At 36.9% G+C, this 17,490-nt stretch overlaps 1 long non-coding RNA gene across 4 annotated transcripts in view; it reads right to left on the reverse strand.

Moving 5' to 3' along the window:
- LOC149682636 (uncharacterized) overlaps positions 1–17,490 on the reverse strand; it is a 64,569-nt gene that overhangs the window by 8,779 nt on the left and 38,300 nt on the right. Inside the window, exons 1-2 of one of the 4 annotated variants that reach the window (XR_016365452.1) lie at positions 4,302–4,477; positions 3,914–4,210 (exon numbers count right to left, since the gene is read on the reverse strand). The exons of the other annotated variants lie outside the window; for them this stretch is intronic. This is a non-coding gene — a long non-coding RNA (uncharacterized LOC149682636). Of the gene's footprint in view, positions 1–3,913; positions 4,211–4,301; positions 4,478–17,490 lie in introns of those variants that run through there. 4 annotated transcript variants of the gene reach the window in all.

A 17,490-nucleotide genomic window follows, 5' to 3' on the forward strand; every position in this document is an offset into this window, starting at 1 on the left:
GGTTCGAGTCCTGGCAAGCTCAGTGTTAATTTTTACATATCTTTTATTCAACATAAATGAAATAATCCTATAAATACAATGTTTGGATATCTTTTTGTTACGAAGTACGGGCTTGTGGCGTAATGGATAACGCGTTTGCATTCGAGCCAAAACATTGCAGGTTCGAGTCTTTGATAGTTCGTTGCCTATTTTTGATGAAGAATCTTAGTATATATAAGGGAAAATTCTTAAATAACAAACTTTCAATGAAATGTGCGCGTGCTGGCGCGTGGTTTAGAAATAACTTTTTTTTTAAATCTATACAAAAAGGTCAACTAAACTTAATTGAGTCACCAACCGCCTTTTTACATGAAATAAGTTACCACCCGCCTATCTATGGTGAATTAATTTACCACCCGCCTACCAATTGTGAATTAATTCACCACTCCCCTGCCAAATGATTTAAAATTTTAATCTTTCCCATAAAATAATGAGAGGCACTTGGAGTGAGCCAATATGCTCACAAACATCTTACTGGAACATCGAATTAATGACGTTTGACATGCATATTATTATTTTTATAATAGATTAATACAAATTAAGGCTGAAGGAACAGATATTATATAAAAAAGAGTTGGTTTGCCCAAGCCTTAAAAACAAAACGATAAGTTTTTCCAGTTGACTGAAGCGGGGATATTATTTTTTTTCTATTGAATTTTAAAGACAATCCGTATTTTACTACTCTTTAGAATTTAATTCAATCACCTGATTTTACTGCTAATGGATTAGTTTCCTATAAATTAATTGAAATAAAAAATTACTTATCTCAGATTTTTCAACAACAATTCCATTTTCCTGAAACATTTTATCATGCATTTATTATTTTGAGGGATATCGTGTAAATTTAATCAAATTGACTCTTTCTTTTTTAACTTCCGAGAATTTTCCTTTCAAAAGGCTTTAAACTCAACCAACACTTCTAAAATCTTCCCCACAAGTACTGATATACACAGTTCAATATTTTTAAAGCATCTAGAATCCCTGCCATAATGAAGTTGTAAAGAATCTAGATTTTTTCTATTGGAGAGCCAGATTTATCTGGGGCAAAGTCAGTACAACGGATTTCTCAAACTTATAACGCCAAGGCTAAGCTTAGCGTGATACTAGCCACTAATGGAGCTAAAAACGGATTTTAAAGCGTTACCTAGAACGAAGGCGGTAACGGTTTTCGAAAGAAGTATGACTTCACGGTATCAGTGGACAATGTTAGTATTCCACGTTCTTATGGTATCCTGAATTCGTTCTTGTCAGTAGTAATATGAATAAAGTCAATAGCATGAATAATTATGAACAGTGCAGGAATTCGACTCCTAAAGGTTGAGATATTGTGTTAAGTCAAGGAACTGTCATTTGACATACTAACTTACTTCTCATTAAGGATATAATAATTAATAGTGTTAAGACAATACCGTGGGGCTAATCACTGTCAGATTCGCTATACACCGATTATGGATTACGTGTAATCATTTTAGCACTGTCAAGAGCAGGGCTTTTAAATATTACGCGCAATCACTTTAGTACAGTCAAGGTACAGCCGTGTACACCGATTACACTGAGTGATCAGCCCCTCGGACAATACATTGCTGTTTCAACCGTATACCCATACGGATTTCAGGCAGAAGTATTTAGGGTTCGGCATTTTTTATCCATTATCGGTGAATTAGTGGATAACCAATTATTTATAAACAAAGTTACGGATATAATTCGATTTAACATTCAAGTTCTGGGGATAAGTTTCGAATACGGATAAAGATAAAATGACGTGGATAATGGATAGATAACGCCGAGCTCTAGCCGTATTTTGATTTAGAACCGCGACCGTCCCATGTACTATAAGAGTTCAAATTCAATCATACCCCGATTATACGACAAGCCTTAAACGTTTATTACAACTCAAATTAACAGGAAAATATATTTTTGACAAAGGCTTGTACACTAATCTAAGTTAAAGTAAATGAGAAGTGCGGATAACATAACACTATGAAGAAGAGTCTTTTTCTAAATATAAAAGGAAAAATAAATGTCTTATTACAGAATAATTAGCGTTTAATTATTTTTAAAAACGAGAGCTACTCTGCCGCTATTGCTTTAGTGGCGTCTGCTTAACCGAGCCTCTTACCCCTACCTTAAACTTACCTCTCTCAGTCTGTGAGAATTCAACCAATCCCGGCTGTATTGGTAAGAAGTTCGATTTAGCAGGCGCCACTTCACCAATGGGAGCGAACTAGTCCTCTCTTCTAAGACTAATTAAATGCCAATCATTTTGTAAAACGAAATCATTTACTTCTTGTAATATTTTTCGTTTAATATTTAGAAAAAGGCCGTTCTTATAAGCGTTGCCTACGGGATAAGAATTCTTATTCCGTGGACAACGTTATAAGGTATCAGGTATAATGTTATGTTGGTAATGCTTTTCCTTTAATATTTGTTAAGACTGTGTAATGTATTGTAGCTTTGCCTTCCTCAGGCTTCCTGGCTGCCATTTACCAAGATGGCGGCGAAAGCCTGCACGCTAGAGCAGGGCATTTTCAGTCTATTATTTCTGTCTCAAATACATCTCAAGTACTATTTTTCATCATTATATTCAAATGTTCTGGGTCAAACCCTTTTAAGCCTATCTATCATGTACTTATTGCTAGGTGGGTTCATTAATGCGGTATCAGATAATAAAAAAGCTAGCGGCATATGCAACGACGTACATTTGCTAGGGTGTGAAAACATTGAAAGGGAATGGGAGGCCCACAAACATAGACGAAGCTCTTGCGTAAGCGTTTTCCTCTTCAGTTAGCAAATTGGGACCGCCCGAGGTCGCCTTTATACCATTAACAAGTATAACAATTTTGACAGAACACTACTAAACGCAATAGAAACACAGCGACTGAATTTAGAGAGCTCTATTTGGACTTAGCAAGGATAGATTTACGTCTCTGCTGACAACGGTTTATTTATCACATGCAATAGTTTCTTGAGTTGTGGAATTAACAAAAGTTTATAAGCAAAGTATATTGGAGAGTTTTTACGTTGATATTTCTTGTTAAGCGTTTTTTTTGGTAATGGAGATGTGGGGTTGTTATAACATAACAGTTCTTAGTGTTCATGATCACACAGACAGTTTTAATAGCAGTTTTCTCAAGGACATGTACAAATATAGTTGAGAGGGAGGAATTAAGAATGATAGCGAGTTTCTGAAATTGGTCTCTCATAAAATTAGCACAGTGTGAATAGTAAAAAATGTAATTGTAGATATGAGCAAAGAATACTCTGATAATGGGATTAGATTGTTATGAAGCACGATATAAAAGCGTCAAGTGAAAATATTAAGAATCAGTTTGTAAATTGGCGTGAAGTGACAATAATTTGAAATAAGATAATGAATTGTTATATACTTTTAAAGGTAAAATAAGGCACCTTGGTAAGATAAGACCATCCAAAACGAACGCACGGGGGCGGGGCCACCATTGGAGGCTATTTCCCTCGCGCCAAGAGGCAACACCAGACGGATCATTACACGTGCGGGAGGCTAGTCAACTCGCACTGCCTCTTGCTGTACTTTTTGGCGCGAGGGACATAGAATCCGATGGCGGCACCGACCCTGAGGTTTTTATTCCTATTATTGCATTAATGTAATTGTCTACAATGGCCATGAAATAACCGTGTGTCATGTTTCAAAGTGTGCCCTTGTGCTGTAAGACAACACACGTCTTACAAAATAAACATCAAATTAATCAAATTAAGCTTGACAGACACGCAACTGTTCTATTTGTTAATTTTTCCATCACCATTATCGTTAAATTGACAAAATAGACAACTCTATTTATTTTGCGACATAGCAAAAGTTTCAAATCAGCTGTGTAAAAGAATTTCGTTTTCTTACCAAAGCTGGATTAAGAAAGTTTCCAAAACGTCTCATTTCATTTTACTGTCATGGCAAAATACTCGGTATTCTGTATTCCAAGGGTTTAAAAAGGCATGGTAACGAAAGCGAGAAAACTAGGAATTGAGTAGGCGGCGAAATTGATAGCACTATTCCCTCGTCATTCAACGCCCCTTCGTCTTGAAAACGTACGTCTTCTTTAGTAGAGAGCCCGCGGGCGAGAAAACGGAAAGGAAAGGACATTGTGAATATGTTGCGTTTCTTCGGCCTCTGGTACAATATCACTTTTGAAAAAACCTTTTTTTGGTGATTAATAAAAGGGGAACAAAATAAGGTATGACACTGCTCCTTGTGTCACTCATAGAGCAACATATATGGAGTACATTACATCGTACGGCTTATAGCTTCCTATTGGTTAATAATTTCGTCTGCTCCAGTGCTCCTTGCTTAGCCCCTCTGAATGTTGCTTAACCAGGGATAAGGGAGGTGAGATGGATTGGAAATGATGATGGGCGACTTGCGGCACCGTATTTCTCCCAGTGTATTTCGCGCAGGCGATTGCTAAAGTTCTGCCACGTATCGCCACTTTTTTGTATGAGAGCTGGCTTCTAGTTTTTAAGACAGAGGGAGCGTCCTTAAGAATTTCGTCCGGTACGACCCTAACTAACCAGTGAGGATGCTGGGAGGACTACGGTGCCGTAGGTGGGGGTACACAGGCAACGCTATTGGTATGGGGGTTTCCACTCCATTTCTCTCACCTTCAAGGCTTAACCAGCCAATATGAAACAACACCTCATACTAATAATGCACTAGACACCCCACAAAAAACCGTTAGGGAATTCAAATGTTATTTTTAACGTGTAGTTAACCGATGAAAACCAGTGTTTAAGATTTACTATTTCTTAGTGTAGGTTCATAACCACTTTAATTTCTTTACTTGTAGAAATCAGTCATTTGCTTAAAAAGGTTTCTAATACAAACTTTCAATACAGATTAGCAGACTAGACAATGCACCGTGTTGTTGGGGTCAAAACTTTCGTCATTTATGTAGAGACCCAAAACTCACCATATAGTGGCAATGCCCTTTGAAATTCTTTCCCTACTTGTTATTAGCCTCTCGTCCCTTTCGGCCAACCCTGCTTAAAGCCCTCGAAAATCTCCCTTGATTCGCTATGTCAACATCGGTTCCCCGGAAAAGTTTCCGCGCCTCTAATTTTCCGACCTGATTCGCTCGATAAATTTAACCAGGGCTTAGTTACTGTCAGTTGTTTGCTTTTGCGCTAGGCGAAGTTTCTCGTGAAAAGGAGATAGTTGAAGAAAATTTCTATACCAAGAGATCTAACGCCTCATATATTAAACAGAAAACTGACCATTTTACCTATTTGGGGGAAAAGAAAGGCGTCTGAAAGTATTATCCATTCTTTGTGCACAGTCAGGGCAAAATGATTTAAAAAAACTTGGTTTATAAAACCTTCCCACGCGCTTGTGCAGTCCTATATTTTAATTTGCAGGGGTTTTTTTTTATTTACTAATTATTGAACATTAGAGATCTCTGGCCCTTTCAAATATTTCTTGAGCGTAATCTTAATCTTCTGGTGGAAAAATGTAAATTGCAACATATATCTTTTGATTTGCTACAGATATGGGAATACAGTGTAATCAGCTGGGGTAAATCATGATTCCTACCATTTGCTTATTTTTCCGTTTATCTGTTTAATTTTTCTTAATATTTATAAACTTTTCTTATTACAGTTCAAACTTTGCATATAACTTTTTCATATAACTGTTCAAACTTCTCATATTACTGTTCAAACTCTACATATTACTGTTCAATCTTTCATATTTTTCTACAAACGTTTCTAATTACTGTTGAAATTTTTGATATCATTTTTCAAACTTTTCATATTTCTATTAAAATTTTTATTATACTGTTCAAAGTTCTAATTTCTGATCAATTCTTCCTTATTTTTGTTTAATAAACTAAGATAAACATTGTTTCAAATTATGTCTTCAAAAGTTAAAAATTTAATATCTGCACTTCAGGCAATTAATTTTCTAGACTTATCTTTTAAAATCTTCCGTCTTTGTCTACAAAGTCAGTTTTTAGCCACATCGTAGTATACGATGAGGCTCTTAGTTTGACCCGAGCCGTAGTAGTAATTCTAGAGGGCCGGTAGGCCCTTCTATATATGATCCCACACCCTCCCGTAATTAGTGGTCGGCGTTTGGACAAGATAATCCACAGAATTTTGGTTAATCAGTTATTCATGAATAATAATCAGATAATTATTCGTGATTACATTGCATTTATCATAGACTTCCCGTGGATAATTTCAAATTATGAATAAAGATAAAACAAACAGATATTATCCTATCCAAATGCCGACCACGGCCCGTAATGTTAAATGAAAATTCACAGTTTTTAGCTGATTTTCCCATAGGAATAACATGGTGTTTTTGGTGCTCCAGCACATGGAATCATTTAAAAACTAAAGCGAAGTTACGTTTTGGAATACCTTCAAATTAACAAGTAACTATTCAAGGTGTGCCTTTTTCAAGTTTCATAAAAATCAATTAAGTCTAAGTATGTGCAAAACGAAGCACTGCATATTTTTGCACGTTAGTTTTTTTTTAAATTAGGATCTCACTTTTTTTAACTGGTTTTTAAGTGAGAACTAAAACACAATTTTCTCATGTCGCGCGCAAATTTTATCAAATCTCGCGATAAATTTCATTCGGCATGGAACTTGCCACGAGAATTTTGTTAATAAAAAGGCAAGGCGTTACGCGATTGGTCGGAGGACCTTCTTTAAAATTATCCTTAAAATCGGAACCTAATTTGAATTTTAAAATCATTCGGAAGTATTTCCTGAATGTTTGACTATGCAGACTGGTCTTATAATTAGTAGAAGAATCGTTAAAAAATCACTTGATTTTCTACTTCACCCTCCCTTTAAAAGTTTTACTTGATATTTTTCAATTAATATAACACTGTATTTACTAAAACTTTTACTGACGTGTCTAATTTTTGTTTAATTATGTGTCTCAGTTGAAATGCTTTACTTAGGATACCGTTTTAATTTTTTTTTAGATGTTAGTTTTGACCAAGACTTAAGTTGCCTACTCAGGCAGACTATTGAGTGAGTCTATGCAATCAATGGGTGATTGTAAAAGCTTGAAGGATAGATGGATGGTTTCTAATTTTAGTATTTTCTTTTTCTTTCGAGATCTTAGCTACAGAGCATCCAGTGTCGTCTAGTTTTTTAAACAGATTCCCAGGATACACGGACTAGCCATAAAACAGTGATGGTGGTTGATATTCTACGGCAGGTTTCATTTTGATTAATTTTCGGGATAGTGACCAGTCTTCGAAATAGCACAGGTCCACACTCCACAGATCCAAAACCAGTTTTTTTATTCGAAATCTGGGGGTTTCTGGTCCTTGGGACCAGTTTATTAATTGAGAACTTTTATTCAAATTCAGGAGGGACCAGTTTAAAAATTCTAGTCATTAATTTGTACTCCACGGATAAAGACTCCTATCCTTGACTCGTTCTCATTCTTGCCTTCCTTGCTACAACCACAGCGCACTCGATCACGCTTTGACTTCACACGCTATGGAAGCCCCTCCACACAATATTTTTCCTATGTAAAAGCGCGTGTTGGTAATTTGGGCTCGAAAAATCCAAGGAGCCAACTTTTAACATGACCGGCTGTTGTATAAATAGATTATGCTTATCAGTAGACGATAATAGATGAATTAGTTTTTTAATAGACAATCTCTCATGTATATATATGGCAGTATTAACTCAGAACGATCACTCGACGATACTCGGTGTACATGTAATCTACCGACACAATAAGTACTTTTTACCTCTCCGTGTGACGTAGTCCAGGAGAGGTTCTGTAACGGCCGTGTCTGTCTGTGTGTCTGTGTGTGTGTCTGTCTGTCTGTCCGTTGTTACACCCACGTGACCGCGTTCGCAGTTTGCGTATCGGAGCAAACGTGTTCGCCATTTCCGAACTGCTTTCACAGTCACGGAAATGGCTCCTCTACTTGAGTTCTCACACCACCAATCTTCTGGTCTTTGTCCATACCACACGGACACTAGTCTGTTCTTACTGGCTGCTAATCACCACCATCTTCTGGTCTTCGTCCATTCCACGTGGACACCAGTCTGTACATACTGGCTTCTAATCACCACCATCTTCTGTTCTTTGTCAATCCCACATTGACACCAGTCTGCACTTACACTGGCTTCTAACACCACCATCCACTGGTCATCCGTCTATTCCACATAGACACCAATCTGTATCATTGGCTTCTACTCCATTATCATCGTTTGGTTTTAGGATATACGCGGCGATCAGCTAGGGTTACGAGAAACGTCTAGCCTCCCTAAGGTGGGATCGCCACCAAAGGTTTTCGCAATTGCGCTTTTTCCTTATTATTATAATGGAAACGAATCGTATATATACCCCAAATTTGAAAAAAGCGGGCAAGAGGGGTACCCTTCACTTTAAACGTCAATATTAGCAAAGTTTGAGAAGATAATAGGTATAACTTTATTTTAAACGATTTAACTATTATTAATGTTAATTATTGAAGATTAAAATAATTAAAAATAATTATATTTATTTAAATATTAAAGATAAACCTCTCGTGCAAAGAGAGAGATTATCATTGCCTCCAATATCTACCAAGGCCCGTGCATGCGTTATATTTCCTTCATTGCCTCCTATATCTATCAAGGCCCGTGCATTGTGATATATTTCATTCATTGCATAAACATAAGCGAGATTGTTTTGGGAAAAAAATACTGCTTCCACTAATGGGTTTATACTCCTTGTTACTGTTGTATAGAGTAATCATGAGAAAAGCTTTAAAAATTACGAGAGGATAGACCTTTTTTATCCTCATTCAAAAATATTTTTTGGTGCCAAGATTGCTTTAAAAAATCCAAACGGTTAGGCATTGGTAAAAAAGACAAATGATATTTTTCAAATCTAATGAGATAACGCCCACCTAGTTGAAAATTGCCGTTTTTTTACCGCGGGAGCCATTCTTAATGAGAATTTCGATGCTAGTAGGTTGTCAATTAAACTACCGGTATATTATTGTTGTTGGAAATTGGATATTAAGTCAAATTAAGTGGTTGTAAAGAGCCAGCAGGTTTTTGCCACTTCTTTTTGTGAGTATTTGATTTTTATATGTAAAATGGAGGAAGATAATGTTGAGAGTAAGGATGAAATGCGGAAGCGCAAAGCGCGGGAAAGGATGAGGGCATAAAGGTCGACGTTTTCATTGGATACTTAAGGTTATATAATCTTCTCGACACGGAGAGGTAATATTTTGGTTTTCCCGACTTGTATTTCCTAAAGTCTTGCGCGTTACTTTTCGTACCTAAACACTAGAAGGCTATGGGAGGAACCACAAGTAGAATAATCTTACACTAAGTTTCAATGTAAGATTTTTTGCCGTAGCCTCTGGGTCTGAAAGTTCTGACGTTAAGCTTTTTAAAGTTCCCAACGGAGCTCGCGTGAATGGAGAGATAAAATTTCTAAAATATTGGCCACGACCGAGAACGAGCTTTTGAAGCAGCGCTCCACAGCGGTGGAGAGTGAAGTTAAACAGGCGGGGTTAATTTTTTAATCCGAGTAAGTTCAAGCATGGAGGGTTCATCCAAGTGCACGGTGTTTGCGTTTTTTATGGCAACGGTGTATCGTGTGGAGTGCAAACCTTTTTAAAGAAAGCCGACGGAATTATATTTTTCTGGCACGGAAATACTCTGAGTTTGTTTTGAGACCCTTTTATCCATTTCTAAATTAATACATTTACACTCGATTCGTTATTCGTAACTTGCTCCGCCATAACGGAAACTCCGATCGTCTTATAAGATATCCGTCTCTCTATTGGCTGAGTAACTCATCACAAGCGGAACCAACCTCCAATCCAAAAATTGAAGTTTCGTTAATTTTTTAAGAGTGGTGGAATTTTTTTAGTGAGACCTAGCTTTCCGCGGCTGATGTTAGTTGGCGCCGAGAAAAAATGTTAGTAGAGAAAAACTTTGGGTGTTCAACTACCATTTACTCTACAGTAAATACATTCGGCCTAGCCTTGGAATATCAAGTTTTAGGAACACTCGAGATGACACGTTCGTTAGAGAGAACCTGACACACAATACCCTCATTCCTAGGCTGGAAAGCTATGTCCTTTCAGATCATCTCCTTTTGGAGGAACTCAGTTATTTAGCCCAATTTATGAAACTACTGGTTATAATCTCTTGAAATTTTAAAGAGATGTGCAAAACAACGCTTGCTATTTTGGGGAAATTTTCAAAAGTTTCCCTTTTATAGTTTTTTGTATAAATATTAGAACGAAAATTAGCCCTAATTAAAGGGCTTGGTCATCGAACGGTTTAATAAGTTTCTTCCGTTTCACTTGATCGAATCTCTTGCAATTTTAGTGAGAGGCATTTTGAAGGGTTTTAAATTATGATGCAATGATGCAAAGTTTTTAGACGAACAATTCACTTCCAAAATATTCATTAAAATTTTGTTTTACCTTTTTAGTCGCTTAGGGAAATTTTAGGAAAAGAACTATTTGTTTTAAAACCTCGAAATTTTAACACCTTTCAATATGCGTCTCACTAAAATTCAAGAGATTCGAACCAGTGAAACTGAAGGAAACAAATTTAAACTGTTTGAGTCTAAGCCATTAAATTATGGTTATTTTCGAAAGAGAAAAACTTCGCACAAAAATTCCAAACATTAAGGCCCGTTCAGACGACACTCTTTTTCTCGCTACGCTCGCTGTGCTGAGCTCATCAGATTTTCTGGCTTCACCAGCCTCTAGAAATTGCACTGTTGAAAAAGTCTACTTTTTTCTCTCTTTGCTCGGCACAGCCAATAGAGTGCTTCCGAAAGTGACGTCACTCTTTGTTCTGTAGTCTGCTACTCTGTGGAAATGTGTTTTCTTCACTTTCACTAGTTCGAACTCTTGAAATTTTAATGAGAGGTATATTGAAGGATTTTAAATTATCGTTCAAAGTTTTAAAACGAATATTTCTTTTCTTAAAAATTTCCTAGGTAAGTAAATAGGTTGTGATTGTACACAAACAAAATTTTAATGAATTTTTAGGAAAACAACTAATCGTTTTAAAACTTCGAACGATAATTTAAAACCCTTCAACATACCTCTCATTAAAATTTCAAGAGATTCGAACTAGTGAAACTGAAGAAGACACATTTCCACAGAGTAGCAGACTACACAACAAAGAGTGATATCATTTTCGGAAGCACTCTATTGGCTGTGTTTAATTTTTTCAACTTTGTTTTCCGAGACCAAGAATGAGAAAAATTTGGCCCTGTGAACAGTGCATTTTCTAGAGGCTGGTGAAGCCAGAAAATCTGATGAGCTCAGCACAGCGAGCGTAGCGAGAAAAAGAGTGTCGTCTGAACGGGCCTTTATTTTGCAAATCTCATTAAAATTTCAAGAGATTTCAATCAGTATTTTCAAAATTCGGACCAAAAAACGGTGTTCCTCCCATTGACGGCAATGTTAAGAGTTAACTCTGGTTTTTGGCACAATTGTGTGTATTTCGCGTTTTGAGGCCAATTGGCTTCTATAGCCCGTGAAGCCAAAGCGTGATCGAATGTGCTGTGCATCAACGAAATACTCCCTTAATTTTTTAATAGGATTAGTAAAAAAATAGATTAGGGATAGGGTCACTGGTCCCAAAAAAACAGTTTAATATTGTAGACGCTGGGGGTCAATGGTCCCGAGGACTAGTTTAAAAAAATCCTTATTTCCAAGACTGATAGTGACATTGCAACGGTTTAGGCCTACCGTTGAAGACGACAGTGTACCGAAGCTTCAATTTTTAGACCTTTAGCTTATGCTCAGTCCACTGCCGTCATGTAACTACCTCGACCCCAAACATCTAGTTCGTTCCTGTTACCACTAGAACCGTGCAGACTTCGTTACTATTTGGTCGGACCAAATAATTTGGTCAAAATTGAGGTTTACTATTCGCACTAACGAATCTAATAATGGTTTTCAAAATTCTAGAATACCAAATAATGAGCTTCGAAAAACCGACTATTCTATGACGAATAAAACCACTAAAAAATTTTTATCAGTCTATTGACCAAATTATTTGGTTTTCGAAACACGATTTTTGAATTCTTCTCTTGATCTTGTGAACTTGAGGGCACTGTGATATCGTTCCGCAGGACCATGTGGCGTCGCTAGGTCTTTTTTTGGGGGGGGGGCTATAGCTATAGCCCCCCCCCCAAATAATCCGTAAACCCTAACAAAAATTTCTGTTAGCAACCTAAAATTCTGAAGCAATATATAAAAAATTTTCAATATTAAACTGTAAAATTTTGAAGAAAAAAACAGATGGAGACAAGTAAAATGTTTCATATTCTTTCGAAGTGAGCCCCAATAGTGTGGACTAAAAACTAACCAAAACTAAAAATAAACCTAAGACGAGTGAAATCCTTCATATTCGGTTCCGTAGTCTTTATCAATAAAAGGTTGTATATCTTTATAATACTATAAGTTTATGAGATATGTGACATAAGTGTGTCACTCGTTAATGAGAGCTTGTCATGAAGTGACGTAGGTGAAACGTCATATATTCTTGTAAAGCGACGCGTAGTGAGGCCTTGTCAAAAGCTTAGTACAGACTAAAGAGGAGGATGGACTGCAAAACCGAGTGTAGTCAATTCTCACGTCGTTCTTGAACTAGCTCTCATTAAGCCTCTAACATTACGAAGTAGAGGTAGTGACATACTTATGGAGCATATCTTATAAACTTATAATAATAATAATAATTCCACGTTGACATAAATTTACGGATAGTTTTAAAGGTCTACACATTTTACTATGAACCCATTATGGAATTTTTTATATTAAGTTCTTATAATAACTTTCAAATAGTTTGCCCAGATTTAGCCCCCCCCCCCAAATTTCAAACCCTAGCGACGCTACTGCCCATAGATGACGTGACTAGGCAGACAGCCTAAAAATTCTGACGTGGCTATTGTTAAATCGCTCCCTACGTTAACGTAGGCGTTTGTCGAGTCGCGTGATCTATAAGGCTATAGCTGGAATCAGCCACTCAGTCTTTAGAAGTTCATAGACAAGAAAAATCCATTAAACGATTAAAGGGTAATTCTAGATACGAACCCACACCCTCCCGTAATGTTAAAGCAGAAGTAAATAGATTATAAACAAGAAGTTAATATCTCCCCGGCATGGGCGCGTTATGAAAGTTGAGATTCCCGCTCCTATTCCGCGGCAGCGCACAAATGGCGTAGCACCTAGCGAACCACTTGACATGTACCTAACGTATCTAGTGTCGCGCCGCTCAGACAAAGTAGTGCGGGTTGATGAAGGTTTAATCGACGCGCATGCGTTCTAAAGGTAATTTCAATCAGCTGTCTGCTGTAAGACTGTGACAGTATAGCCTAGGCCTAGGACAAAATCTGTGAAGACTACATATGATTGCCTATGAATGTGATAAAATAGTAATATGAAAAATGGATAAGGAATATGATTATGACGAATTCGTGAAACAAAAAGATGAACGTATACAATACTACAATGTTGGGAGAGCCAAGGACGTTTGAAAACTTTTGTTTGCAACATGATGGAAGAGTATGCGGTATTATTCGTAGATTTCAGATAAAAATTGCACTGGGTCGATACCAAAGGCGAAACTAAAATCGTCTTTTGCGCGGCATTATGAAACTAATTACAGTTTTAGACTTTAGTATTTTAATATAATTACCATAATTCCGCAATTACCCGCACTACTACGGCGCCATTTTCCATCACATAAGCGCGGCTACCAATGATATTGCCCTAAATTTACTCCCATGATGCTCAGTAATTTGTACTGCTTTCCAATATCTCTTGTCGCTTCTATGACGTCATGCGAACATCCTATTGGTTACAAGCAAGCCACGTGATACTCGATACTCATTTTACATAGCATGCAGGCGGGAAGGTATGATTGACTTAAAGCTATTAACTTTTTGATACTACATCTGTATATAGCATAAACCTTGCTATTAATATTTCAAGAAGATGCATAGGACGCTAAGGCTTAGGTTATGTTATTATAATCAAGTTTTATGTACTTTTAGGCATATGGCATAATGAAATTAAAAGGTTGAGGCCTGATATGAAATAAAATGTGAATATTGGTTTTTGTGTCTGTTATGAAGAGGCATTAACGGTTCTGGGTGAGCCGAAAGTTAAATACACTTTCAAATATCAGGTTTAGATTTTATAATAGAAATAAGCATCATGATGACCATCATTTCAGTGAAAGGTATGGAACTATGGAACGCCGTTTCGACCAAAATTAGAGCTGGTTGTAGGATTATTTTTTTTTTCAGTTTCAATAATTCAATATATAATGTATAAAATCATTAGTTAATGGCATAAGTGGGTCATATTACAGCTCCCTATAAGTACTGGACGTAGGTTATGCTTTTGGAAACTGCGTTTTCTTCCAAGACATCCAAGCCCTTCATCTATAGCTCAGTTTTAGAAGTATAGTTTTCCCATTAACCCGGATCTGGAGTTACAACCTACGGAAGTTCCGGTTGATGGTAAAGGCTGTCAGACCGCCGTCAGTGTCGTGATTAGTAGGAAGCTTGCTATCGAGTTATAATTTTGATTTAGAATTGCTTACGTTTCTTTGCTAATTAGGAAAAACGCATAGGATCAATGTAACTAATTGCATGCCCAAATGAAAGACACAAATGAACACGATCTATGTGATATTAAAAGCACTAAACCGTAAGCGACTAAAACGTTTTGTAAAACTGAAAAATATTGACCAGCATTCTTCGGAAACGGAAAACGTTAAAGCATTGAAAATTTTTTTCAGATTTAAAAAAGGAAAACAACTTTCTATGTCGACGCACATAACCTTAAATTGGTAATAAATCGGTCCAACTATCTCCGCTAAAAACCTTTAAATCGGTGGAAACTCAGTGCTGTATTAGGGATGTATTAAAAATGTTCTGGCATGATGAAGGCTATTTTGATCATTTGAATTCATATTAATTTCCTTAAAACCTAAGCGTTTAAAAATTGCGCGAAATACATATGGACCGCCAATTATTTTTTAAAATCGGAAAAATAAAGTGGACTTCTACTATTATATTCACGACCCAAAACTATGTATGGAACAACTTGTTCCCTTCTCTCATTGGCTACCACGTACTTCCGTTTGCTTAACCCGCTTATTAAAAATTTCTTTCGCGCCAAAATCATTCCTCTGGTTTAGTTCACAGATTCGCCACTGCGTTTCGCATATACCCTTTTCCCTTCAGTGCTGGGAGACAATGACGATGCACAGCGATGTTATATCGTCCAGTACTTCTAGGGAGCTGTAATATGATTCACTTCTGTTAATGCTTGATAAACGGGTTTTGCATGCAATATTACCGCATGAAGCTTGGACACTATTCAAAATCTCATACATTGTGGTCGAAAACCCAAAATCCCTAAATATTTAAATCTCAAATTCCCTCCAAAAAATGGGTTTAAAATATCAAAATCTCTCAAATATTCAGCATCCAGCACACAAAAACGACCCCTCTTCGTGAAGTCATTACTTTAAATTTTACAGTAAATTATTTTAGATTTTGACCATTAAAATTTGAAGAAAGAAAGGTCACAAATTTCCAAATTCATTCATATACATCGGAGAATATGCTGGAGCCGCGCTATGCTTTAAAAAATAGGTACGTTTCAAGATAAATGTTTCTCAAACCAAAAGCCCAATCAAAGAGGAGAGAGAGAGGGAGATAGAATCGCGCTTTATAAAATCCGCCGAAAAATGGGAAAATAGGGGGTAGTAAAAACTATTTTCGGTGCGTTTGATTTTAGGACGCACATCCTTTGCGCAAGGGGGGATTGACCTCCTCGCCTTATCTCTGTCATCCCCTACATCAACTCTGCGCGAGAAAGCTGCGCTCAGGCACCGCGGTGAACCATTTTCACCACGCATGGATCCCGGCTGCCTATACTGATTCTCTCTCCGTCTTTCTCTACTCTTTGGCCCAATAACCCCACTAGGACGTCTTGAAGTCTTGACCCAGAAAGGACATGCGTAGAGGTTGAAACATTTTTATTTGAAATGGGAAGAATATACACCTTCCATCTCGAACATCACCCTCGTTTAATCCAAAAATGATTAAACTAGTCTTAAATGGAGTACAAAGTAGTTGCTCCTCAAAGTAAAATTCATTAAAATTCTGACTCAATCATGGAATCGTAGGTGGTCGCCCGTTTCCGCACACAATAATTTGTATGTTTTTTAACGCGTCAACGGCGATAAACACATTTGGGTGGGATTTATAAAACTCGTTGCCTAATTGCAAATGATAGTTTTCTGCACCATTGGTGGTCCTCGGATTTGTGTTAGGTGTTTCGGCCCATACCGTCGGTGGAAAATGTTCAGTTTCTATATAATTTTTTAGTACGTATATAGTCTGAAAAACTTTGAATTTTTCGCCACCATGACTGCCAAAGATTAAGTCTACACCCTTTAATTCTAATGTTTGGGAATATATCTTTGCTGCTAAGTGGGCGGCTAGCTCAAAGTCGAACAGGTTTTGATATGATATCGCCAAACTATATGGCCTGTTTTCTTGATTTCTGGAAATAGGCTTTAAATATTGTGCGGAAATGGGGTATGGTAAAAAAATGTGGAATAAAATTTCAATGTAAAAAGTGTGCGGAAATGGACCATAAAAAGTGTGCGGAATTGGACTATGATTCTCGAAAATTGTGCGCAAATGGGCATCCTCGGAATCGTAACTCGTAAACGGTGGCACTTAGGACAAAATCGGTTGTTATAGAAGTATACTAGTATAGAACATTTTTAACTCAAAATTGATGTCCCATAGAACAATCCTACTGCATGTACTTCGGTCCTATAATTATCCTCCCATTTTGGAAAACACCCTATAATTTTTCAGATACTATAATTTAATTATAATGATCGAGATTCATTTATTTTATTAATTTGTTCTTAGAGACTGATTTAGTCGCGGAATATGGAGGAGGGGGCACCGTTGTTTCCCCTGACGGCGTGACCCTAATTTGTTAATTATCAAATAATATTCAAATATATTTTCCAAATTGTAATTTGGGCTTTCCTGCATTAAGTTATAATAACTGTACAACTCTAAAGGTCTTTTCAGACTAGATGAGTCAAAATGTTCAGTCAGCAAAAATTGGTCAGTGATCAATTTATAATTTTGTGATTCAACTTGTCGCACGGTGCAACTAGTTTACTCTACACAAAGTGGACTCATCTAAATGAATCTAAAAGTTGTATCGTCTGAAAATGACTTTGAGAAAGCCATATTTTTCTTAAATTTGGTTCAATTTGACGCTAACTCAAGTCACACGTGTAACAGTATTTTATGACACTATCCCTTTAAACGGGCACTGCCCCTTTATTTTTCTAACCAGGCTGGTTTTACCTTTTTAACCACGAAGTTTTTTAGCTATTCAAAGTTTAAAACTCTGACGTCAATGA

The sequence above is a fragment of the Phalangium opilio genome, unplaced genomic scaffold (genome assembly GCF_054372755.1).
Source record: "Phalangium opilio isolate 3A_F unplaced genomic scaffold, DU_Popi_V2 ptg000038l_1, whole genome shotgun sequence".
NCBI classification, from domain to species: Eukaryota; Metazoa; Arthropoda; class Arachnida; order Opiliones; family Phalangiidae; genus Phalangium; species Phalangium opilio.